This window comes from Pantherophis guttatus, chromosome 5 (assembly GCF_059756535.1).
Source record: "Pantherophis guttatus breed Tessera chromosome 5, ASM5975653v1, whole genome shotgun sequence".
Classification (NCBI taxonomy): Eukaryota; Metazoa; Chordata; class Lepidosauria; order Squamata; family Colubridae; genus Pantherophis; species Pantherophis guttatus.
In genome coordinates, this window is record NC_142067.1 from 28293042 (window position 1) to 28318761 (window position 25720).

Below are 25720 nucleotides of genomic sequence, written 5' to 3' on the forward strand. Positions count from 1 at the left end.
ATTTTATTTTTAATGTGGCCTACTGTGTTCACAGAAAAAAGTGACAATAAAGATTATCTTATTTTACCTTACCTCATCCTAATTTTTCTGTCCAACTCCCCTAGTATTGATTCTCTAGGAAAAGGCATGACCCCCTATTTGTAGAGGATGCAAGGAAGTTATTACAGTCGTAGACTGTAGAAATGGCTTTGAAAGACAGAACGGAGAACTGCTACCAATGGCTGGTCACATAAGTGAGCCTTCAGCCCAGACCAAGGAACTAATTTGAGAAAACATCTCACATAACCACTTCCCTAGTTTACATGAAGACAAAGTGAGGAAAATGGGAAACACATTGAGGTGGGCAAGATTATAATACTGTAGCTCAGGGTGGTCAAACTCCCAGCCCGTCGGCCAGATACGTCACGTGCTGGCCACGCCTAGTTTAATGAAGGGGAAAAAAAAGTCCTGATATGTCATGTGATGCTGCCGTGACGATGTGAGTTTGACACCCCTGTTGTAGCTGTTACAATAAAAGTAAATCTGACCTACAGGGCATTGATTTCTTAGTTTAGTCTATCTGGCAGGACTAACACCACTTCACCTGATTTTTTTAAATGAGAAGCTGGTATGTCAAAGCATCTGCCCCTAGCATTATATTCATTTCCTTGAAGGCTGATATAGGTCCCAGAAACATTCTTAGAAAGTAAAGCCCAACACAGTAAAGAAATGTGTTTGCAGTGGGGAAAGAATATCCTGGGGCCAGAGATGTCTAGGACCACAAGTATCCATAAGTTTAAGGCAAGAGGAGACAAACAATGAAATAAGCATTGCTCTGTCTCAGTGTAATCTCTGTCCCTTTAATATTCATTATGATCTTGCAATGATACACTTAAAGGTCAAAGCTTCTCTTGTGAAGCTCTTTAGTCATCCTGATGAAACTACTGGATTCTGTGGACACCTTTGGTTATGGACAATCAGTTTAATAAATGGCTATATTGTCACTCACTGGTCCTGCACACCATGGCAGTTAGTTTATGAATGCAGAAAGCAATGCATGGTCCTCATTTTGTCAATGCATACAGAGTAAAGAGTTGGTCTCTGACAGAAAACCACTTGAAGAAACTAGAAGTATTTAAAATGTGGATTTACAGATGGCTGTTACATATAAGCTGGGTTAACAAAATCATATATGAGGAGGTGATAAGCCACCTGAGAAAGCAAAGGGAAATCATCAAAGCCATTAAAAAGTGAAAGTTAGAATATTTTGGACATGTGACACGACACCCAGAAAAATATGGCATCCTTCACTTAATCCTCCAGGGAAAGATTAAAGGCAAACGAGGTCCAGGCAGAAGAAGAACATCATGGCTTCAAAACCTAAGGGACTCAGCAGAACTTTTGCATGTGCCTGTCAACAAAAATAGGATTGTCAACATGATTGCCAACGTCCAATGACGGATATAGCAACAACAACAAGAAGAAGTAGTCATACTATATTCTTGAAATCCCAAATGTTTCTGCTAGTCATAGTTTTTATTCTGGTCTTCCTTAGTCTAATGCTAGGCTTGCCTGTGGTTCATGGGAGTTGTAATTTAACACAATTGAAGAGCAGCAGGCTAGGTTAAAGCTAGGCTAAAACAAGTAACAGTTAGGCAATATATATTATCCTAGTAACATTAATTACAATATTGTCATATTCCCAATATTGCAGATGTTTAAATGAAATATGTGGACTCCCTCAGATCTTCCAGAGAGTTCATCGCAGAAACAGAATTTTGACTAAGAACTTTCCAATTTGCAGACAGTGTTTTTATTTTGCACTATTATTATTATGCATGCAGGAATTGTGATTCAGTAACATCTAAAGAACCATTGATTCCCCAAACCAACTTTAAAGGTTTGTGAGATTATGTTTCTAGTCTGGAGCCTGCCAGTGACAGTCATCAGTGCTCAGTTTTCTGAAAAGGATGAACTTGTTCTTAATTAGCAGACCAGAAAAAGTGTTTGATGGTTTTGATCAATAAAAAACAGTAGTCAGGTGTCTTCACTTTGTAGTGAGCTGCTGTTTCTGCTTTCTATAGACAGCACTTTGACAAAATCCTTTGGTTGATCTACTGCCAGTGTGGTCTTCAACAGGCTTCTGGTAAGTAAATTATTCAAGTTTTTCTTTTTCCTGAGCCTTGAAACTGCTGATCTCTTTATTAATTTCCTGTCTGCTACTGACTCAGTTCTGATATTACTTAGGAAGCTATGGTTTCCCACTATGAAAATGAGACATAGTTAGTCTCAAGGGGAAGATCAAAGAAGATTCAAGGAGTTATCCTTTGTTTCTACAGGAGAGGCCACATTGGGAACTATGTTTCGAATATAATATTTTCTTCCTAATGATAGCTTGGCAAAAAAAATCCCAAAGCCCCATTCTCCTCCAGTTTCATAAATCGAAAGAGCTATGACTTGTTTAGAAACAGAAGATGATACTGTTCGTTGCCTCTTTTGACATACTGGAAAAAATCGGGCAAATATGTGAGCCTGAAATTCTTGAAGATTCTCTCAAGTCATTATAAAATCATAATTCCTCATTCAGGACATTGTCTCCCTGCTCAGTCCAAAACCAGGTCTGTATAAAGGACTGTAATAAGTAAGTACCAGTTTTAATCTTTAATCCGTAATTTACCAAAGAACTAAGTAGAGGTGCTTTATTTTTATGGTCTTTTATTTGTTGATGTTAATAATCAGAAAGGAAATCCTTATTGCCCATGAAAGGAGTGAAAATACATATTTATATAGTGATACACTGAAAGAGAAAGAAGCATGCATTTAGCTGCCATTATTCAATTGCCAAAGTAGCAGGCCAGCTGTCTTACTCTGCACTTGAATTTCACAGCTTCTCTGGTTTGTGCCACATTTTAAATGTGAGAACATTTTAGTGTAGGATATTGAACAACAGGCATGGCATTTGTTGTATGCTATTATATATAGTACAAACTAAATATTTTGAAGATAAATCATTCAAATGTTCTGTGATGAACTTGTTATCTATTGCACCTTGGTGAGTACTGATACTACATAATAATGGGAAAAATATCAGATTTTGTATCAAGGAATATCAAAATTAGTAGCAGGGATTTTTGTTTATCTCAGATCTTCAAAATATATATTTTACTTTATTTGATTTGCTTGGATTGGTAGATGGAACTATAACCAAGAACAAGAAAGAGAGCTGTTAGATAATAAGATCAGTGTGATTTGAGGACTTTCAGATGTACAAATCTCAAGAAACCCAGCTATCGAACATGGGCAAGGATGGGGGATGCTGAGAGATGAAATCCAACATTTTAAAAAAAAAATCTCCCATGGCAGAGGAGGGACGAAGAGAGAGAGAGAGGGAGAGGGAGAAAGAGAGAGGAAGGGAGAGAGAGAGAGAAGGAGAGAGAGGGAGGAGGGAGGGAGAGACAGAGAGAGAGAGAGAGAGAGAAGACATACAGTTTCCATTCTTTAATGAAAATTAAATATTCCTCATTTCTCAAGAAGTCCTATTAGTGTATATTAAGAACACAAGATTATACTATTTTTATAAGAAAAAAGCTATAAATAGCAACTGGCAAGAAAGCAGCAGAAGGGACTGTGTAAATACCATCAGATTTAGCAGGCTTTTTTCTTTTCAGTCAACCTTTTATGAGGCCTTCCAGGGAAAAGTGCAGCCATGTTAATAAGGTGAGATGAGCCCCCTGTTGATAACACAAAGTTATAACCAAGGTCTTGAAAATGTGAGCCCTTCTGACGTAGACCTATGCACTACAGTGGTGGCCAAAATTGTGGAAACCTTTTGGGAAAAGTTGTGTTTTCTAAAACTAGCTAATAACACCACTTTTCTTTGGGAGGAGTACCATAAAATTATATATCAATGGAAAGATAATTTACCGTATTTTTCGGAGTATAAGACACACCAGCGTATAAGACGCACCTTAGTTTTTGGGGAGAAAAATAAGAAAAAAGCTGATTGGTGGGTGGATCAGCCTCTCAGAATACTGCTCTCAGAATCAGCTGTTATCCGTGGTGAATTTTAGCAACAGATTCGTTGGTTGTGAGCTCTGTGCCTTGCTTTTTTTTTTCCTGCCTCCGAAACTTCTGAAACTCTGTTTCAGAAAAAAACTTTTTTTTCTGCCTCTGAAAACCTCCGAAACAGAGCTTCAGAAAAAAAGGCTTTATTTCTGAAGCTCTGTTTGGAGGCTTTTATTCTGAAGGACTATCTGTACTCTGTTCAATCTCCTTTCTTTGGTATTGGTATGTAGATTAACCTTTTCCAATCTGTTGGTTATTATCTCATTTTCCAGATTTGTTAGTATAGTTTGGTTAGAACCTTTACTGATTCTTCTTTTGTTGCTTGCCATATTATTTTAGATAAAAGCCTTTCTGAGGCTTTTTTTCTGAAGTTTCTTTCAGAGGCTTTTTTTCTGAAGCCTTCTTTCAGCCTCTGAAATCTCCATTTGGGAGGCTGGGTGGGGCTACATTCGGAGTATAAGATAACACCCAGATTTTCACCCTCTTTTTTGGGGGAAAAAGGTGAGTCTTATACTCCAAAAAATATGGTAATCAAGAATGTAATGCAATTTTTATGAAGGATTTGATATTAGAATAGCAGTTACAGTATAAAGAAGAAAAGTGAAACGTAGAAAAAATGAGCTATACAAAAATTATCACGTCAGTTAATACTTAGTTGTGTAGCTTTTAGCATGAATTATGGCCTTACAACATCTTCCCATGGAGTGAACCAAGTCTTTTAGTTCTGCAGCTGTTATAATGTGAAACCAAAATTGAATGATTGCTTCTATTAACTGGGTTTTATTGCTGGGTCGCTTCTGACTAACAAGTTTCTTTAGTCGGCTCCATAGATTTTTAATTGGGTTAAGGTCTGGGCTATTCCCAGGCCATTCCAGCAGTGGAATATGATTATCTTGAAACTCAAAAAAAAAAAAAAAAGTGGTGTTATTAGCCATCAAACCTCAAAAATACACTTTCCCCAAAAGGTTTCCACAATTTTGGCCACTACTGTATATATAATGTAGCTAGAATAAGATAATGTTATTTCAAGCCAATGTATTGCTGTTTTGTGCTTCTGAGGCTTCTCTATGCCATCATAGAGTTCATATTTGCTTTCCAACTACCTGCATGATTAGGAAAGAGTTTAAAGCAGTGGTAGGATTCAAATTTTTTTACTCCCAGTTCTGTGGGCATGGCTTGGTGGGCATGGCATGACATAGCTTGATGGGCATGGCAGGGGAAGGATACTGTAAAATCTCCATTCCCTTCCCACTGCAGGGGAAGGTTTCTGCAAAATCCCCATTTCCTCCCGATCAGCTGGGACTCTGGAGGCAGAGAATCGATGGGGGTGGGGCCAGTCAGAGGTGATATTTACCGGTTCTCTGAACTACTCAAAATTTCTGCTACTAGTTCTCCAGAACTGGTCAGAACCTGCTGAAACCCACTTCTGGTTTAAAGTCAATATTCTCAACATGAGACTATGGTGTGCTTGGAAAACAATGGAAGATGCCCCAGTGGGTATACAGAAACTCAGGGGAATGCTAGCATTTCAGTCCTCTTTTTTATATAAAAAAGGGTTATTTATTTAGACATGGACCTGAGGAAGGGATAAGTTTTTATTAAATGGCTAGTAAGTAAACTAGCATTAATTGTTTGACCACTTACTGTGCCCAACTATTGTGGGAAAGGCAATTGCTGATTGGCCAGTGATTTTATATGTTCTCTAGACCAGTGGTGGGTTTCAAATTTTTTTACTATCGGTTCTGTGGATGTGGCTTGGTGGGCATGGCATGGCTTGGTGGGTGTGGCTTGGTGGGTGTGGCAGGGGAAGGAAGCTGTAAAATCTCCATTCCCTCCCAATCAGGTGGGATTTGGGGGGCAGAGAATAGACAGGGCGGGGCCAGTCAGAATTTTTACTACTGGTTCTCTGAATTACTCAAAATTTCCACTACCAGTTCTCCAGAACTGGTCAGAACCTGCTGAAACCCACATCTGCTCTAGACTCACAAACATATGATTATGCAGGTGTGCCTTAACTACATAATCTCCAGACCGAAGTGAAACAATTAAAGGAGTGTTTGGATACACTTCAATTCAGAAAGGTTGAGAGAAAAGAAAGGATGGATATCTGAGAGATGTATTCATGTTCTTTGTGGTGTAAGTATTTTCCAGATCAGGATTGAAATAGATTCATACATTAATATGTCCTTTATACAAAGAGCAGTTCTGAGTTTGTTGTGAAACTGAGAGGAATAAAACACAGGAAGAATAGACCAGTAAAACACCTTTATAAGTGACCCATCAATTACCGACAAATTAATTTATACTTCTATCCTCACAATTCTTCTACCTTTGAATTCCCCACAAATTTCAGCAAAAGTGTTTTGAATTGATTCAGCAGTCTTTAGGCTGCTATTATTTATGAGAGAAAATAGCTATTCATTGTTATCATAGCAGAACTTATTATGCAATAAAGCTACTGATATTCTTGTTAAGAATAGGAATACCAGCAGGGAAGACCTCAAAGAATAAAGTGAATTTATGTGGCACATCAACATTAGAAAGCACTAATGTGACTAAATAATGTGTGTCCACATGAAACATATCTTGGTGAAGTATGGTTCTGTAGATATTTGTGAGCAGATATTTGTGAGTGAAGAGCCACAGAGTAATGGTCATTCTGGATTATTTAAGATAGCATGCATGGGATTTTCTTCTAGGATAGACACCAAAACTATTTTAACCCAGAGAGGGAGGCAAGGAGCGGCAAAACGAATCAAATATTATTATGAATATTGATAAAGCCAGAGGACAGAACCTACAATCCATTGAGCAGTCAAGGATGAAATTTCTTGTGGCAAGAACTGAGTGGGGGTGGTATTTGGGGATTGAAGGTTTTTCTGATGTATTTCGCCAGGAAATATAGATAAGGCAGGCTAAAACGTCAGGTGCTCACCCGGGTGCTGCAAATCCATTTTGTTCTCCAAATTCATGGTGACCTAAAGTTAACCCTAACTGGATTTTCTCCCTATGGATTTTCCCATGTATTTTACCAGGAAATATAGATAAGCCAGGGATGAAAAGACAGCACCCTCCTAAGCATTCCCATGTGTTCCGAATCATCTGACAATACTCATTTTGCTCTCCGAATTCATGGTGCCCTCAACCTAACCCTTAGTGGATTTCCCCCCCAATGGGATTTTACCAGGAAACATAGATAAGTTACCGCTCTCCTAAGCATACCCATTCACTGCGAATCCGTTAGCGATATCCGTTTTTGTAACCAAATTCATGGTGACCTAACCCTAACTGAATTTTCCCCCAATGGGATTTTTCCATATATTTTACCAGGAAACCTAGATAAGCCAGGCTCGAAAGGTCAGCACACTCTTAAGCTCTCTGAATGCCTGGTGATCTAACCTTAACCGTAATTGTGTTTTTCTCACAATGGGATTTTCCCATGTGTTTTAATAGGAAATGTAGATAAGTGCATACCCATGCACTGCAAATAGTTGACGATGTCCATTTTGCTATCCGAATTCATGTTTATCTACCCTAACCCTAACTGAATTCCCCCCCAATGGGATTTCCCCATGTATTTTAAAAGGAAATGTAGATTAGGCAGGTTTAAAAACTCAGGGTCCCATTAAGCATCCATGTGCTCTGAAAAATGGGCTATGGCAATGGATTCTTTTTGAACCTGCATTATCTACATTTCCTGGTAAAATACATGGGAAATTCTCATTGGGGGAAAATCCACTTTGGGCTAGGGTTATGTCACTATGAATTTGGAGAACAAAATGGACCTTATCAATGGATTTGGAGTACATGGATTTTCTTTGGTGGGCCCTGATCTTTCAAGCCTGCCTTATCTACATTTCCTTGAAGAACAATGGCTGGTTGGGGAGAAAATGTTGACTCTATTAATACTCTACTCAGTGTTATGACAGGGTACAGAAGATAATGTGGTACACTATAATTGTGTCTCTGTGAATCATACTGTCATTGGAACTAATTATGTTCTGCTATGATACTGTTGAGATTCCAGTAGCCATAGTAGAAGGAAATGCTTTTAAAAGCTTTTAATTGTAGAACTTCACTTCTTGTCCTACCCTCAGGAGCTTTGGAGAATAAGTTGATCCTATCCTGTCTGTGGCAGCCCTTCATGTACTGAAAGACAGCTATCATATCATCCCTAATTATTTTCTTTGTTGGGCTAAACATACCTAGTTCCCTTACATGATTTATCCCGCAGAGCCCTGTGTTTCCCTGAAAATAAGACCCACTCTTATACTTTTTTTGGGCCCAAAATACACATTAGGGTTATTTTCAGGGAAACATGAGCAACACAGGCAAGCCGAGAGATGGTGGGGTGGATTGACCCCCGATTTAAGGGAGGAAGGTGATTCTGATGCGTGGTGGTACCAGCAGCAGGCAGACAATCCCTATGCATGGCAGAGGTATGGGGTAGTAGTGCAGGTAGTGCAGGTGATCCTTGTGTGCAGCAGCACTGGCAGCAGGAAGAGGCATGGGGGAGAGGTGATCCTGATGCGCCATGAGGGTTTCTGTGTTGTGACCTAGGCTTACTTGTGTCATTACAAGACACAATTAGTCCCAAACAAACCTATTTTATTGTAACAGCTGAGACTCATGTTCATTCCTAGCTGAGTCCCAATTAGCTGCAAAACAAGCCCTTCAGAAGAAGTCCTTCGGGATAATCACCAACCTTTATCGTCTTTGACACCCTGCCAAAGTCCTTACTTGGCAAAACCCCACAAAGTTCAGAAACAAACAAGAAATGCTGACTAAACAGAGTTAGCAACGTTGCTTTCCTGCAAAAGGCCCCAAGTGCCTTGGTTTCTCTTTTAAGCCTTATGGGAGGGGCCAATAATCTCCTGGCCTTACTCCCGACTTGCCCCTTTTGCTTTAGCTGCTCTTGCCTTCTGGCAGCTCTGCACATGCGTGCACTAGGAACAGGCTCCTCCTGTTCCTCTGCCTCTCTGCTGTCTGACTCTGGGGGCTCCGAAGTCTGTGCATGACTCCCAGATGGCCCTGGCCCCATCTCTGCCTCCGATGCAGAGGCCTCATCTGGGCCTTCTCCAGACTCCAGGACTGGCCCATGTTCCTCCCCAGCCTCCTCACTGTCCAATTACGCTGCCAGCTCCACAGGCTGCTGGTGGACCACAACATTCTGTCCCATTGTGGCCATGGGCAAACTGATGCCTGCCTCCATTAAATCGGGTGTCAATCCGTCCCACCATCTCTTAACTTGCCTGTGGCTGTCACAGCGCAGAAGGCCACATATCATATCGGGATTGCCTGCCCTCCCCCTATGCCTTTGCTTGCTGCTGGTGCCGCCATACATCAGAATCACCTCCCTCTCTCCTACCCCAGCGCCTCTGCTTGAAGGTCTCAACCAGTGGTCATAGAGCTGGGACTCACCTGTGCTGCACGGACTTTGGCTGCTGCTGTGTACACTGTCTACGCTTGTGTGCTCGTCACCTTGTGTGCTGGCCACACCCACCCCTCCCCATCAGCTGATGAAAATCTTCACTGGGGCTTATTTTGGGGGTACGACTTATACTAGGAGCATACTAAAAATCAGGCTAGGGCTTATTTTCTGGTTAGGTCTTATTTTCAGGAAAGCACAATATATCTGGTCCCGGCAATTTAAACTCTTCTATAGTGGGTTTTTTTTAAACTATTTGTTTGCCTCTATTGGCCTACATTCATATTCTGATTTGTCTGAGATAGTTTCTCAAGTTTTTTTCTTGACCCAAACTGAAGAACTTGCTTATCTGACTGTTACCTTGGTAGCAGTTCTTCCTGCTGTTCTTCAAGGCCACTCCCTATATCTGGTACAAAATCTCTTCCTACTAATACTCTGAAATGGCAGAAACTGAAGTTGCTGAATTTTTATCATTGACCATATAGAGGTAGACATTTCATTTCTAATAAAATTAGGCACTTCTGTTTCCTTATATGATCCAAAAACACATCGTTCAATGTTAGTCATTTGTGACTTACCACACTGTGACTATAGCTGAGAATGAAGTTTGGCAAATTTACCAACCAGCTTTGTACATTCTCTCATGAGCTTTTTCATTTTGTAATATGATTAGAAGCCTATACCAAACAGAGATCAGTAAAATACATTTAAAAATGGGGCCATCATAGACATCAACTTGTAATCCCTGCATCATTAATTAGTTGTTGAATGTGGACACCTAAGGTTTCACATATGAATATTCATTAATCCTTGGCATTTTAAAGTCTCTGGTATCATATTTTACATACTTAAAGCAAAATATTTAAAAGCAACATTTAAAATATTTAAAGCAAAAATTGTGGTATAAAGTACAAAGCATCTCATAGATAAATATTTGATTCTTTTTTTCAACATTCATAATAAACTGTAGAGAGAAGACACATCAAAGATTGGCTATTGGCATATTACACTATTTCCTAGGAGCAAATGTTAATCTAATAATCAAGGGAAATATGTTTATGTAAAATGGCATATATGAGATAAAGATACAGTTAGCATAAATATGCATCAAATTGACACAGCCAGAAATAAATCACAACAGAGTTAGAAAATGTATCAAAAGGTAATAGAACAATAAGTAAAAAGCCACTGACAAAAATGAAATAACTGAACATGTCCTTTATTTCTTGTCAGAACAGACTTCAGGGGATTTAAAATGCAAAGTAACATTCAAAATTGTAATATTTGGAGACAAAATATACATTTCATACACATTATATTTTCTGTTTCCTTAGTGATTTGTTTAGACTAGTGTTTCTCAACCTTGACCCCTTTAAGAGGTGCGGACTTTAACTTGCAGAATTCTGCAACCAGCATGGGGTTCACACCTCTTAAAGGGGCCAAGATTGAGAAACACTGGTTTAGAGAAAGGCCCTTTACACATGTCAAATTTTATTTCCTACTTTTTCTATAAAACAGATTTATATTTTACATAAAAGACTTTTCCCCCCAAAAGCCATTTCCTATAAAGGAGGGAGATTGGCAGTTCAAGAATGTGAAAAATGAATAAAAAACAAATAAATGAATTAAATGGGGCTGATGGTAGAATTGTAGCCCAATGGGGAGGAGCCAAGATGCTTAATCTTGTGACAGACAATTAAGCTGGTTGCTGAATTTTAACCTATTTTCAACCAATACTTTGAATCATAAACATACATCAAACAAGCTGGCTTTGCCCAAAACACTAAACTATCCCTTCCTCCCCTCAAGCTCTCCAAAGTTAAAGAACCAAGCTTATTAGTTATGTACATAATAGACGACACAAGAGTGATCGGTCTCATTCGAGACAATGATGAATCCACATATAGACGGGAGGTTGAACAACTAGCCTTGTGGTGCGACCAGAACAATCTGGAACTGAACACACTCAAAACCGTAGAAATGGTGGTGGACTTTAGGAGAAACCCCCTCTTACTACCACCTCTTACAATACTAGACAACACAGTATCAACAGTAGAGACCTTCAAATTTCTAGGTTCTACCATATCCCAAGACCTAAAATGGACACCTAAAATCAAAAAAGTCATAAAAAAGCACAACAAAGAATGTTCTTTTTGCACCAACTCAGAAAGCTCAAGCTGCCCAAGGAGCTGCTGATATAGTTCTACAGAGGAATTATTGAGTCTATCATCTGCACCTCTATAACTGTCTGCTTTGGTTCTGCAACCCAACAGGACACAGACAGACTTTGGAGGATAATTAGAACTGCAGAAAAAACAATTACTACCAACCTGCCTTCCATTGAGGACCTGTATACTGCACAAGTCAAAAAGAGCGCTGTAAAAATATTTACAGACCTCTCGCATCCTGGACATAAATTGTTTCAACTCCTACCCTGAAAACAATGCTATAGAGCACTGCACACCAGAATAACTGGACACAAGAACAGTTTTTTCCCGAACCCCATCACTCTGCTAAACAAATATTTCCCTCAACACTGTCAAACTAGTTATTAAGTCTGCACTACTATTAATCTTCTCATCGTTCCTATCACCCATCTTTTCTCACTTATGACTGTATGTCTGTAACCTTGTTGCTGGTTTCCTAATATGATGTGATTGTTTATCTGTTCCCTATGACTATCATTAACCTTATGATTCTTAACACATGTATCTTTTCTTTTATGTACACTGAAAGCGTGTGCACCAAGACAAATTCCTTGTGTGTCCAATCACACTTGGCCAATAAAGAATTCTATTCTATTCTATTCTATTCTATTCTATTCTATTCTATTCTATTCTATTCTATTCTATTCTATTCTATTCTATTCTATTCTATTCTATTCTATTCTATTCTATTCTATTCTATTCTACAGGCAGGCCAATTAAACAAGTTATGGGAATCCAAGCACCCCATTTCCAGAGACAGTCAGTTTGTTGTAGTGGTTAAGGCAACGAGCTAGGAACTGGGAGAACATGACTTACAGCCTTAAGAAGCACTACCATTAAGAAGTGGCAGTGGCAAAATATTGCCAAGGAAGCTGTAGAGACTATTCAAACATTCCTAAAGAGTCAGCACTGACTTAAAGTGCATGCTCACACACATTCAAACATACACACTCAGACATACACAAAAGATCCAATTTCCAAAAGTGACTGGTAAGATGTTCCTAAGAAGCCCTCAAAGAAGCATCTTAAAATCCTTCTCTTGTTGCCTATTACAAGCCCTCTGAAAATAGAATTTGGATAACATACTTCCAAATTGCCTTTCATGATGCTTGAATGCTTTTAAAAATACAGCTAGAGCTATTTGGAACTACTACATATTCATAGATTAAGGCAACCATCAGTGAAACTAGAGTCTTCACTTAGGTTCCACTGAAATTGTATCCCAGATTCTAAATGGCCATTAGAACTACAAAGATTATGTTTTCAAAAAGCTCTTATTCTGCACACACAGAGTTCTTCAATGAATCTAGAAGCTAAAGTTGTTGTTGCCCTATAATATCATCGTCTCCATGAGGACCCAAAACATCTAGACATACAGTATACTGCAGATCTGGCACATTGAACACCCTTCACTATACATTATCCAAATGTTTGTCTTATTGGTCTACAGCAGTGTTTCTCAACCTTGGTAGCTTGAAGATGGGTGGACTTCAACTCCCAGAATCCCCCAGCCAGTGCTGCTGGCTGGGGGATTCTGGGAGTTGAAGTCCACCCATCTTCAAGCTACCAAGGTTGAGAAACACTGGTCTACAGGGATTGAATCTCTCATTTTACCAAAGGAGAACTTGAGGGCTGAATTTAAGTTTGCCTTCTTTTCTCCATCAGTCATGTAGTTCAATCTGTTTTTTTAAAAAAATTATACAAGGAGCAAACAGAGAATGTATAATTCACTTACATTCTTTGCTGTACTATCCAAAACTATTCTTTATTTTTACCTGTTCTGGTTACTTGGATAACATTTCTTTAATCTAACGTTCAATTCTATTATTTTGAAAAAGGTGAATTTTGGTAGATTCTTATTTTAAAGGAAAATACTTTCCTATCATCACTGGAATATATTCAATAGTCCACTAAGTACTACCTGTCTGCTACCTAACTATTGAAAATGAGAAGCCTGACTATAATAATAAGAGGCAAATTTAATGTCGCACAACATACCTGATTGTATACATACAGTAGGAATTGCTGATCCATATACAATACCTAACAGGATCCAAATGTCTTTTTAAGATAGACCAAACCAGCTATCCAAGACAAAGTTTAGCATTCCCACAGAAGGATCCACTATTACTGCAAATGATGGATGATCTAAAACAAAGCACTATACCTCTTTTGCTAATTTAAGGCTAGTTTGTGAGGTTGCATGAAACGCTGAATTTAAAAAAATGTGTATATAATCCCAAATCAAATAAAGAGATTACTGAAAGTCCCACCTCAATCATTTGCTTTCAGATTGCAGAGTTGGGCTCTATCTAAATAAAAATTTGTAATCACTACCATACATCTTGCTCTTAGAAAAATGACATACTTAAGGGAATTAAGGAATGTACTGTAAATCTAGCTTTTTTTTTGTCTCCAGTGGATCTGGAAATGATGTGTTCAAAACAACATGCCAATAAGTGGAAATATCACGCCTTGACTCCTCTGGAGAAAGCCACATGTTTCTGAAGTCAAGAGCCTTGCCAATCTCTTCTATTATGAGCTTGGAAGATTTTCCTGATGATGTCTCACACCCATCCATGTGGTAGCCTCGAAGATAAATTCACACTGCCTTGATCATGATATGATTTCCATATCATATTTATTCAGAATATGTTGGTTTTGATTTTCTCAGCTCTGCGGGGTTAACCTGGCTTATGAAATTGTAATGTATACCATACATATTCTTTTCCTGAAGCTATTGCATCCATCGCCCCTAGCATCAGTTTCTTTCATGTGCTTTGCACATCTTAAAGAAGGCAGAAATAGATAGACACACATGCATATGCACAATCTTTCCTGCTTGGCTCATAAAACAAGTTTCTCTTTTTATACCAGAAGTTTTGATGTATCCAAGAAATCTTCAAAATACTCTGGGTTCTTATAGCTGGCCCTTACAGAATTGAGCTGTAGCAGAGGACCAGAAATTCTAATGGTAGACTGTATCAAGATATGAATTGGTTTCAATTGCAACGGTACTTTATTAAGGAAGCATGCTGCCTAAAGGGATATCTTTATCTTCTAGTGATTGACTGCATTCCTGTTTAGAATTTGCTATTATCCGATAAGATTGGAAGCAATGGATTTTCTCCCTTTACTTATATCAGTGGGGTTTCTGTTGTACCATTTCTATTTTGAAAAGTTCTATGGATTATTGAGGGATTTTTGTATCATATATTCCATTAGCTTAAAAATATCACACTTTTTTTTAAAAAAAAAACATGTAAATTCTGTGAACAGGTACAGCAAAGTAATTATCAGACTACCTTCTCTTGACTGATCTAGTTTTACTCTGCAAACAAAAGCATCTTAAAACTCCTGTCATATTTCTTCCAGTCCTCATTTCTTTCATCTTGATTAAAAACTATAACTGTAGGGTTGAAGCAGCTATAATGGAGTGTTAGAAAGTCATAACACCTTACATATATTGCAAGGGCTTGTATACTGTATGTTTAAAATAATAATAATCCTTTCTACAAATAAGTCTTCAGCTGCCAGAAAATTGCCAACCCCAATCTAACTAGCTATTATCTCCACAGAGAACAATGCTTCCTATGATTTCAGAAAAAACTCTTTACTAGCCCTACATGGAGACAATGACAATTGAAGCTGGGATCTGCTACATGCAAAACAGGTACTCAAATATTGAACAATGACTGCTTCCCAGTCCTAAATACTTGAGCAACTGACTTTTATACCCATTTCTAAACACATTAATATATGTGCAGTGATAGTTAGTTGCTTGCTTTTTCCTTCCTTCCTTCCTTCCTTCCTTCCTTCCTTCCTTCCTTCCTTCCTTCCTTCCTTCCTCCCTCCCTCCCTCCCTCCCTCCCTCCCTCGTTTATAGGTTGCTCCAATCTTCTGTCTCTGAGTGGCATATAACTCTCTAATAAGTAATTGGGATTAACACGATGCAACCAATTAAAAAAACAGCTACTGTAGAAACTATTCCTGTGGAATGAAGAGTCATGACTAAAAACATTTACAGTCATTATAATTTGAAAGAGAAACAGGCAAATGAAAACTACCTCAGAACTGCTACAGATGGCCTGCTTCCTCCCTGAATAGATATCAATCAATGGTTGTTTCCATTTTTAAATGCATAGTTGTAATTTTATTTAAGAATGTTAATATGGTTCTTAAACTATTCTGACAATTGGAAATCAAGAAATTGTAATAAGGGAGACATCAACAAATACAGTAAAGTTACGGCATCCAGCATGACCTTATAACTAAAATAGAAGGGAATATCTACAAGGAAAAGACATATTTTTCAATTTGGTGAGGTATTTAATTTAAGATGAATGACTGAGATCCCGAAACAGGAATTAGCTGTTTTCATCCAGACATATATTTTAAACTCACCTGAGCTGCAAGACAAAAGACAAATTCCTGCTGTAAGAAACTTTCAATCTAAAGTTTTCTAGTCAGAACTGAGGAATATAAAGGGGAGAAACGTAAGAATAATTGTTACCTTGAATGGCATGTAATTGCTTAGACTGAATTAAAATGTGTGAAAACATTCGCAAAAGGTTTCACAGGAAGGATATGAAATATGACTAAGAGACAATGTTAATCCTCCACTCTCTAATTGCAGAGGTGCTACAGTCTTCCTCATATAGGCTAGCAGCATTATTCACAGCAATTAGTATAGTTGCCAAATAGTGTACAGAGATTCTAAATCAGTGTTTTTCAATCTTGACAACTTTAAGATGTGTACACTTCAACTCCCGTAATCCCCCCAATCAGCAACCTGGGGAATACGTCTTAAAGTTGCTAAGGGTGTGAAACACTGCTATAAATCAATGCATCCAATGCTCAAATCATCCATCAGGAATCAGTCTGGCAACACTGTATAACTTTTAAACCTAGAAAGCTTTTATAACAAGTTATATTAATCTTGATGCTATTTTAACAAGTATAAGCAGATATGATTAGGATTTGGATGGGATACCACCATGAAAGTTCAGAACTGTCAACTGGACCAAAAAATCTGAGATGCCCATAGAATATGATTAAAAAAAAATTCAGGATAGCAGTCATGATGAGATAATTGAAACTTTGGCTGTTTTTTTAATGTGTGACAAGTAAAAAGACAGGAGGAACTTGACTTTTTGACTTTTTTTAACTGACAACCTGTTGATACCTGTGCCACAAAGACTTGCCTACAAAACAGATGAAGGCAATGACAAACAGTCCTTGATTTTTCACATAAACTATATGGATGACCCTTTTAAGAAGTATTAGCCATATGATGTAGTCCAGATAAGAAACATAAACAGGAATAGTAGTTCAGAGGTGTCAAACTCAATTTCATTGAGGACCACATCAGTGTTGTGTTTGATCTTGGGGAGTGGGGGCTGGAGTGGGTGTGGCCATTTTGATGTCACTTGTGTCAGGGGCGCCTGTGGTGGCCCAAGTGCTCTGCCAGTGAAAATGGGCTCCCAAGCTCCATTTTCAGTCACAACAGCCTCCTGCAGCCCTCTGCCAGCAAAAATGGAGCTCAGGGGGCCCATGCGCAGGCCTCTTAGGCCCCATTATCAGCTGCAACAGCTTCCTGCAGCCCTCTGCCAGCGCCCCCCCTCCAAGCCCTGTTTTTGCTGGCGGGGCACCACGAGTCGGTCATTCACTGTTTTCAGAGCAACCCCATGGGTCAGATCTAAGCCACCCGCGGGGCCGATACCCCTATACTAGTTCTATCTTTATTACAAGGATACATTAAGAGGATCTTGCAGAACTATTTCTCCCTTCCTTTCCTTTTACTGTCTGCAAAATAGGGAGGGTCCCTTTTGAAATGTTTCAGATGCCTTCCCTCCTTCTGTGGGTAGAGAGATCTTTTACATGCCAGTTGTCCTGTTTGTGGCTCTCCCTCCTGTCTCTCAAGGTCATTCCACATGCCATTACAGTTAGGCTGTTATGACCTCTCAAATTAGCAATTAGACCCTTTGTCTGAGTAATTGGATTAGATAATTGCATTATGACTTTAACTTTGTTAGCCACTTACAGTTCCATTGGTTGGATGGGTAGTTGTATGAATGTGTTAACTAAATAAAAATGGAAATATACTTAAATATACTATTCAGTTGAGGAAGAATCTGTATCCACGGACATTTTTTTAAAAGATATTCTTTGCACTGAAGTCTTAGTTCTTACTGCAGCTCTTGAAGTAATCAATAATTATGTCAGTTTTGTCCTGTTAGATAAGGTAATTTAGCAAATGGAAACTGCGTATGCGTTGACAGCAACATAAATAATTTTAAAAAGCCCTCCTGGATCAAGCTGAGGGTTCATTTAGCCCTGCATTCTGTTTTTAATAGGGTCTAGCCAGATATTATTTAGAAGGCTATAAACTGAGGATACAGCAGTATCTCTTACTTTATACCAGATGGTATTTAGGAGTCAATTGCCTCTGATTCTGGAACATCCATTTCCCTATCAGGGCTAATAGCTGCTGAGCATTATCCTCTATTTGTCTATTACTGTTTAGGAGACATATAACCAATAAAATCAGCATCACATTAGTAACAGAAGGATGGATGGATGGATGGATGGATGGGTAGATAGATAGATAGATAGATAGATAGATAGATAGATAGATAGATAGATAAGCAGGTAGGCAGATATTGGTAACTGTTAGTGATATACAGATAGCTTTGTGACATCCTGACAGTTCTGCCAGGTATAAATAATATATAACCATTCCTCTACTTATCACACTATGCTTTTCTTTCAGGTGGTACAGGGGAAATGAATAATGAGTGTGATTAAAAAATATATATGCATTAGGACATATATGCAGGAATATATTCTGTGGGTAGTTGGAAGAAACAGTGTGCTATAACTAGCAATCCCCCATGATTTGGGGAACATTTTAAATATATTTCCAATGGTGTAGTGGTGTGCCACTTGATGTATAATTAAAATATCCCTTGAAGTCATACTGGCCAATTTTCTAATAGTGCCAAAGCCATTTGAGAAGGGTTGAAAACAGGTGTCTAGTTATCTACTGGTACCCTGCTGGACCCTACACTATTCTGCGCATGCCCCAAGATGGCGCTCCGGCGCTGAGTCTCGGCTTCTTGGGGGCGATGCCTCGGCTTGGGGGGGCTCAGGGGGGTCATTTCGAACATCTATGACCCCCCGCCCGGACGAAGCAGCATCTGAGGAGCCCGTTGGAAGCTTTGTCGGCTCCCCGGACCATCCCAGCGCTGAGGGGGATGACGTCAGGATGGCGGTGGGTGACGGCGGTCTGCGGCCTGCAGGGGAGCGGCACCGGCGGCGGCGGTCGCGGGCGGTCATGGCGGCGGCGGCGGCAGCTCCTGGACGACGTCGGCGTTGTGAGGCCCCTACGGAGGTTCCCCACGCCCCTGGATGCCTCGAGGTGGATCTTTGGAGGCAGGGGGCGGCTGGGGACGTCCGTGGGGGGGCCGATGGCGACGATGGCGATGGGGACTGCGGAGGCCGCGGCGGTGGTCGTGACGGGGGCGCCTAAGGTTGGGGCGGCTCCCAAGGGCCTAAAGACTTCCAAACAGACGGCCCAGGACTCTTCAGCAGCGGTTTTAGGTCTGATTTTGGGGTGACTGGAGAGTATATGACCCTTGAGGGAAGGGTTACCCCCAGGGAGACCCAGAGCCCCCCCCCAGGGTGAGCTGGATGGGGGGGGACGAAATTGGGGAGCTTTACCCTCTAGAATGGAAGGTTGAGGGTTATTGGGGCTGGAAAATGACTACAAACTTATGCGGTTTGAATCCCCCCCCTCCTTCCTTCAGACTGAGCTTTGGCCTATTGGCCTACTACGATCATAGCTTCCCATCCATCTTGGCCTGCTGAACTACTCCTAATTTTTTCCCATTTCCATCTGGCCTGTCTGGATTCCCTACCATGTAGAACTTTTCTGACGAACATTTACGAACTTAAACCTCCTTTGAGCTGGATATTGGATTCCCTGATGCTGCTAATCCCAGGAGGGATACTGGTTCTATGGACATGGGGCCGAGGAGGCGGAATATGGCTATCCTCACCCTTGAGCTTTCTATCAAAGTCTCCATGGATTGGCCTGGTGAGAGACGGCCACCCTGGAAACTTTCGGGGTCGAATGATATGCACCTCCTTAGCCACTGTCGTGAGAGGACAGTGGAGCTTGGCAGCCTGACCATGGACTGGAATTTTCCCTACGCTTATAACATCAGTGGTCCCCCACCCTTGGACTGTTTCCCCTTGATAGCTATATGTATTCGGTGTCGGAACTCCTCGCCCTGCGAGATTCTCCCCTCTCGCAGATTTGGCCCCCCACATTATCGAGGGCCTATCTCGATGACGGACTTTGGAGTCCGGAGAGATGGCATGGAGCAAGGAAGAATTTATGGGGCTTTTTAGGGAAATTTTTAAAGATTTTAAGGGGTTCTGAGGGAGGGGGTTGTAATTATTCTTTTAAAGATATTGGGAAGACGACTAAGGCGGATTGGGGGGGAAATCCACCAGGGTCAGAGCCGTGCCCGGCACAGGGTAACGATCCGGGGGGCACCGGACGAGGGATTGGGAAAGGGATGGGGGACGATATCTATGAGGGCTGTACCATCGGCACGGTGAATGGGAGGGGCAGATATGGCGGGAGCAGGGGACCACATCAGGTGCTGGGGGCTCGCACTTGCTGTCTGAGAGCAATTGCTTGCCCCGGTCCCCAAGGCTCTGCTCGGATACTAGGTGGCTTAGATACTCAGGAGCTGGGCCTTCGGCTGATGCTGTGCAATGCCAGGTCCGTGGTCAATAAGGCCCCCCTCATTCACGATCTTATACAAGAGGGAGGAGCGGACCTGGCGGGTATTACGGAGACCTGGTTGGGCCCGGAGGGTGGCGTCCCTCTGGTTGAAATGTGCCCACCAGGCTTCAGAGCATTCCATCAGCCGAGGGCTCAGGGGAGGGGCGGGGGGGTGGCGGTTATTATTAACGAGGATCTGGGTCCGAGGGAGACCACTGTGCCTCAGATAGCCGGATGTGAGTCCCTCCTTGTGAGGTGGGGCCGTGGGGTTCAGATGGGCTTGTTGCTTACGTACCTGGCTCCCTGCCGCGTGGCAACAGCCCTACCTGAGCTACTCGACGTGATAGCCACGGTGGCAGTAGATACACCCAGGCTTTTAGTCATGGGTGATTTCAACTTGCCATCCATTGGTGAAACGTCTGAGGTGGCTCGGGAGTTCATGGCTTCCATGACGGCCATGGACCTGATCCAGTTAGTTCATGGCCCTACTCACAGGGGAGGTCACACTCTGGATCTGATTTTTGTCTCTGGCCAGTGGTTGAGTGGTCTTGTTATAGGGGATATAGACATGGAACCCTTGTCATGGTCTGACCACTCACTCCTTCGCCTAGATCTTCGAACCGCGACCCCTCGCCGCAGGGAGGTGGATCCAATTAGATGGATCCGCCCCAGGCGCCTGATGGATCCTGATAGGTTCCAGACGGAGCTTGGGCCATTTCCTGAGGATCTAGCACATGACTCGGCCGAGGACCTGGTAGCCGCCTGGGATCGGGCGGCTGGTGGGGCCTTGGACCGAGTTGTGCCTTTGCGGCCTCTGACCCGATGCCGATCCCGTGCGGCTCCTTGGTTTACTGAGGAGCTGAGGGAAATGAAGCGCCGGAAAAGACGCCTGGAGAGCGGTTGGAGGGCCAGTCTCGCTGAATCTGATCGAACACTGGTAAGGTCGCATATTAAGGCCTACCTAGTGGCGATAGAGACGGCAAAGTCTAACTACTTTTCCGCCTCTATTGCGTCATCAGGGAATCGTCCGGCTGCCCTGTTTAGGGTGACCCGCGCCCTGCTCCATCCAGGAGTGCGGGAGGATCCCTTAGAAGGCAGGGCGGAGGATTTCGGACAATACCTGTATGACAAAATCGCCCAGATCCGGGGGGATTTGGACTCTGACTGGGTAGATCAGGGCAGGGTGACGAGGAATAGTCTTGAGAATGTTATCTGGGAGGAGTTTGATGCTGTGACTCCTGATGATGTGGACAGGATTTTGGGGAGACTTAGTGCGGCCACATGTTTACTGGACCCGTGTCCCTCCTGGTTGGTACTGGCTTCCCGGGAGGTTACACGAGGCTGGCTCCAGGGTGTTATCAACGCTTCGTTGAGTGAGGGTTACTTCCCCACCGCCTTGAAAGAGGCGGTGGTGAGGCCTCTCCTCAAGAAGCCGTCCCTGGATCCGGCAATATTGGCCAACTATCGTCCTGTCTCCAACCTTCGCTTTATGGCGAAGGTTGTTGAGAGTGTGGTCGCACGACAGTTTCCGCAATTCCTGGAGGAAACATCTTATCTAGATCCGTTCCAGTCGGGTTTCAGGTCTGGGCACAGCACAGAAACGGCATTGGTCGCGTTGGTTGATGATCTCTGGAGGGCTCGGGACAGGGGTTGTTCCTCTGTTCTGGTCCTGTTAGACCTCTCAGCGGCTTTTGATACCATCGACCATGGTATCATGCTGCACCGGCTGGAAGAGTTGGGGGTGGGAGGCACCGTGTTGCGGTGGTTCTCCTCCTTTCTCTCCGACCGGTCGCAGTTTGTGTTGGCAGGGGGGCAGAGGTCGACCTCGAGGCCTCTCATTTGTGGAGTGCCGCAGGGATCGGTCCTCTCGCCCCTTCTGTTCAACATTTATGTGAAGCCGCTGGGTGAGATCATCCGTGGCTTTGGGGTGAGATACCACCAGTACGCTGATGACACCCAGCTGTACATCTCCACCCCAGGCCACCCCAACGATGCCCTTGAAGTGATGTCCCAGTGCCTGGAGGCTGTACGGGTCTGGATGGGGAGGAACAGGCTCAAGCTCAACCCTTCCAAGACTGAGTGGCTGTGGCTCCCGGCATCCCAATATAGTCAGTTGACTCCATCACTGACTATTGGGGGCGAGTCATTGGCCCCCACAGAGAGGGCTCGCAATCTGGGAGTCCTCCTGGATATGCAGCTGTCCTTGGAGGAACATCTGACGGCTGTAACCAGGGGGACCTTTTGTCAGGTTCGCCTGATTCGCCAGTTGCGGCCCTTTCTTGATCGGGATTCCCTGTGCACAGTCACTCACGCCCTCGTCACCTCTCGCCTTGACTATTGCAACGCTCTCTACATGGGGCTCCCCTTGAGGAGCACCCGGAGGCTCCAGCTGGTCCAGAACGCAGCAGCGCGGGTAGTGACGGGAGCAGCATGGCGCTCCCATGTAACACCGCTCCTGCGCGAGCTGCACTGGCTCCCAGTTGTCTTCCGGGTGCGCTTCAAGGTGTTGGTTATCACCTTTAAAGCGCTCCATGGCATAGGGCCTAGCTATCTTCGAGACCGCCTGCTGCTACCAACGACCTCCCATCGACCCGTGCGCTCCCACAGAGAGGGCCTCCTCGGGGTGCCATCAGCCAGACAATGTAGGCTGGTGACCCCCAGGGGGAGAGCCTTCTCTGTGGGGGCACCTACCCTCTGGAATCAGCTCCCCCCAGAGATAAGGAGAATCCAAGACCTCAGTGCCTTCCGTCGCGCCCTTAAAACCCATTTATTTAAACAAGCCGGGCTGGCTTAAGATGAAATTTTTAACTGTTTTTAAATGTTTTAAACGTTTTTAATTGGTAAATGAGTTTTAATTGGGCCAAATTTATATATCTTTTAATTGTTTTTAATATTTGTTCTGCATGTTTTTTTTTTAATCTGGCTGTACACCGCCCTGAGTCCTTAGGGAGAAGAGCGGTATAGAAATCCAATATAAAATAAAATAAATAAAATAAATAATCATGGGATAAGCAGTTCTACCACGGGAACAGGAGGACTCTTCAATACAGAAGACTGATCATTGAGGAAAGTTTTGGTGCTTGGAGAACTGACAGCAAGAAGACTTGCTTCTTTCCTTTTTTCCATTGTTCCTGCTACCTATGGAAGGAGGAAGAAGAGGAGTGGAGAGACAGAGCAGTGAATGGTTCCTTTGTTGCAAGCTTTCCAATCCCTTCAGAGAACTTACAGCAAAAGACTTGTTTCCTAACCCTGGGATGCAGTGGTTTATTTTTTTTTTTTTGTACCTACTCACTTCGGTTTTCCTGCCCCCATCGATATCTAAATATCAAAAGTTATTTCTTCCTTCTCTCCCTTCTTGCAAGTGAATTCCCCATTTCCTAAATGGGGAAAGGAGAACTACCTTGTCACAAGAACTAGATGACCAGGAGGTTGCAATATATATATATATATATATGTATTTTAATTCATAGGTATAAATGTGCGATATTTTTGCAATCAGGGTTTTTTCCTATGTTGAAAGATGTTAAAATGGCCATGGTGGGATGAAATCTCTATTCATCGCTTTCAGGCCTGTCAGACATTTTATGTTGTTTCTTCTGAGACTTATGGGAGACTGGGATAGCACTATTTCGGCCTTCTTGGACCTCTTCAGCCAGACACACCCATATTTTATGACTCCTCCCTGTAGAGGTCAAATATTTATTTCTTTTAATTCATAGGTATAAATGTGCGATATTTTTGCAATCAGGGTTTTTTCCTATGTTGAAAGATGTTAAAATGGCCATGGTGGGATGAAATCTCTATTCATCGCTTTCAGGCCTGTCAGACATTTTATGTTGTTTCTTCTGAGACTTATGGGAGACTGGGATAGCACTATTTCGGCCTTCTTGGACCTCTTCAGCCAGACACACCCATATTTTATGACTCCTCCCTGTAGAGGTCAAATATTTATTTCTTTTAATTCATAGGTATAAATGTGCGATATTTTTGTGCTATCCCAGTCTCCCATAAGTCTCAGAAGAAACAACATAAAATGTCTGACAGGCCTGAAAGCGATGAATAGAGATTTCATCCCACCATGGCCATTTTAACATCTTTCAACATAGGAAAAAACCCTGATTGCAAAAATATCGCATATATATATATATATATATATATATATATATATATATATATATATATATATATATCTTTTTACCTTGTAACCATCAGAAAGGGAGCAAAAATTATGAGCAGAGATCTCATAAACCAGGAAGAGAACACAAGCTGAGGTGCTTCTTGGAAGATTAAGTGGTGTCAGTATTAAGATGCTAACACAAGGCGCGGGTGTTGGGCCCAGGTAGAAAGACTCAGAGAGGTTCTGAGAGAAGAAGTTGGAGACCTATCTTATGGACTAAATCAGGGGTCAGCAACCTCCGGCTCTGGAGCCGCATGTGGCTCTTTCACCCCTCTGCTATGGCTCCCTGTCACTCAAAATATGCGTCACAACTGCCAATGTGCGACACCCACCGGCACACGATTTATTGAGCTTTTCAACCCCTGGTAGGCCAAACACAGATAAATCCAAGAAAAGAAAAGTTTCAGAAAAAAACAGAATGTTTAATTCAACTACATATACTAGTTTTGTGGCCGCTCAAGAAATAGTCAGGCACGGGAAAGGTTTTGTGGCTCCGTTGTTTTCTTTTCTGTGGGAAACGGGTCCAAATGGCTCTTTGAGTGTTTAAGATTGCAGACCCCTGGACTAAATCATTCAGCTGCAAGTTAGTACAAATTAGTTACAGTACAGATGAAAATATTTGATTGCTATTTACCTTTTAACTGTTAATTTTATGCTGGTCTTATCAAATATTTTCAGCATAAATGTTTCTTTTAAGTTCATCTGTTGATAGATGTGCATTGGGAAACTTCGATGACATGCAGTTTGGAATCTAGTCAAAACAATGAATTTGGAAAAAAGGGCAATAGATATTAATTTGATAGTATTATAGATTATTTATATGGATGATACAATTTAATGTGAGTCCACTAATAGCTAGTATGCAAGCAAAGTACTGAAAGAACAAAAGCATTTTTCTAGCATTAAAAGAATTTGTGACATGATATAGAGCATGAAACAGTAAAAAAAAAGATTTTGTTCAGTATTGCCTGTCTTAGGATCATTGGAAAGCTGTAAATAATTTAAACGACAAGCTTGTGAAGAATTTGAAGTACAAGACAATGAAATGATCAGATCAAAACGATAAG

General features: G+C 41.8%; 2 long non-coding RNA genes across 2 annotated transcripts in view; both read right to left on the reverse strand.

The window, feature by feature from the left end:
- Positions 1-25720, reverse strand: part of LOC117664290 (uncharacterized) — a 60671-nt gene that overhangs the window by 8283 nt on the left and 26668 nt on the right. The window contains exon 2 of the long non-coding RNA XR_015728290.1: positions 25288-25404. This is a non-coding gene — a long non-coding RNA (uncharacterized LOC117664290). The remainder of the gene's footprint in view (positions 1-25287; positions 25405-25720) is intronic.
- On the reverse strand, positions 1103-16261 carry LOC148113311 (uncharacterized). The gene is made up of 2 exons (XR_015728291.1): positions 16084-16261; positions 1103-1390 (listed from the first exon to the last, which is right to left on the reverse strand). It is a non-coding gene; the product is annotated as an uncharacterized LOC148113311 (long non-coding RNA).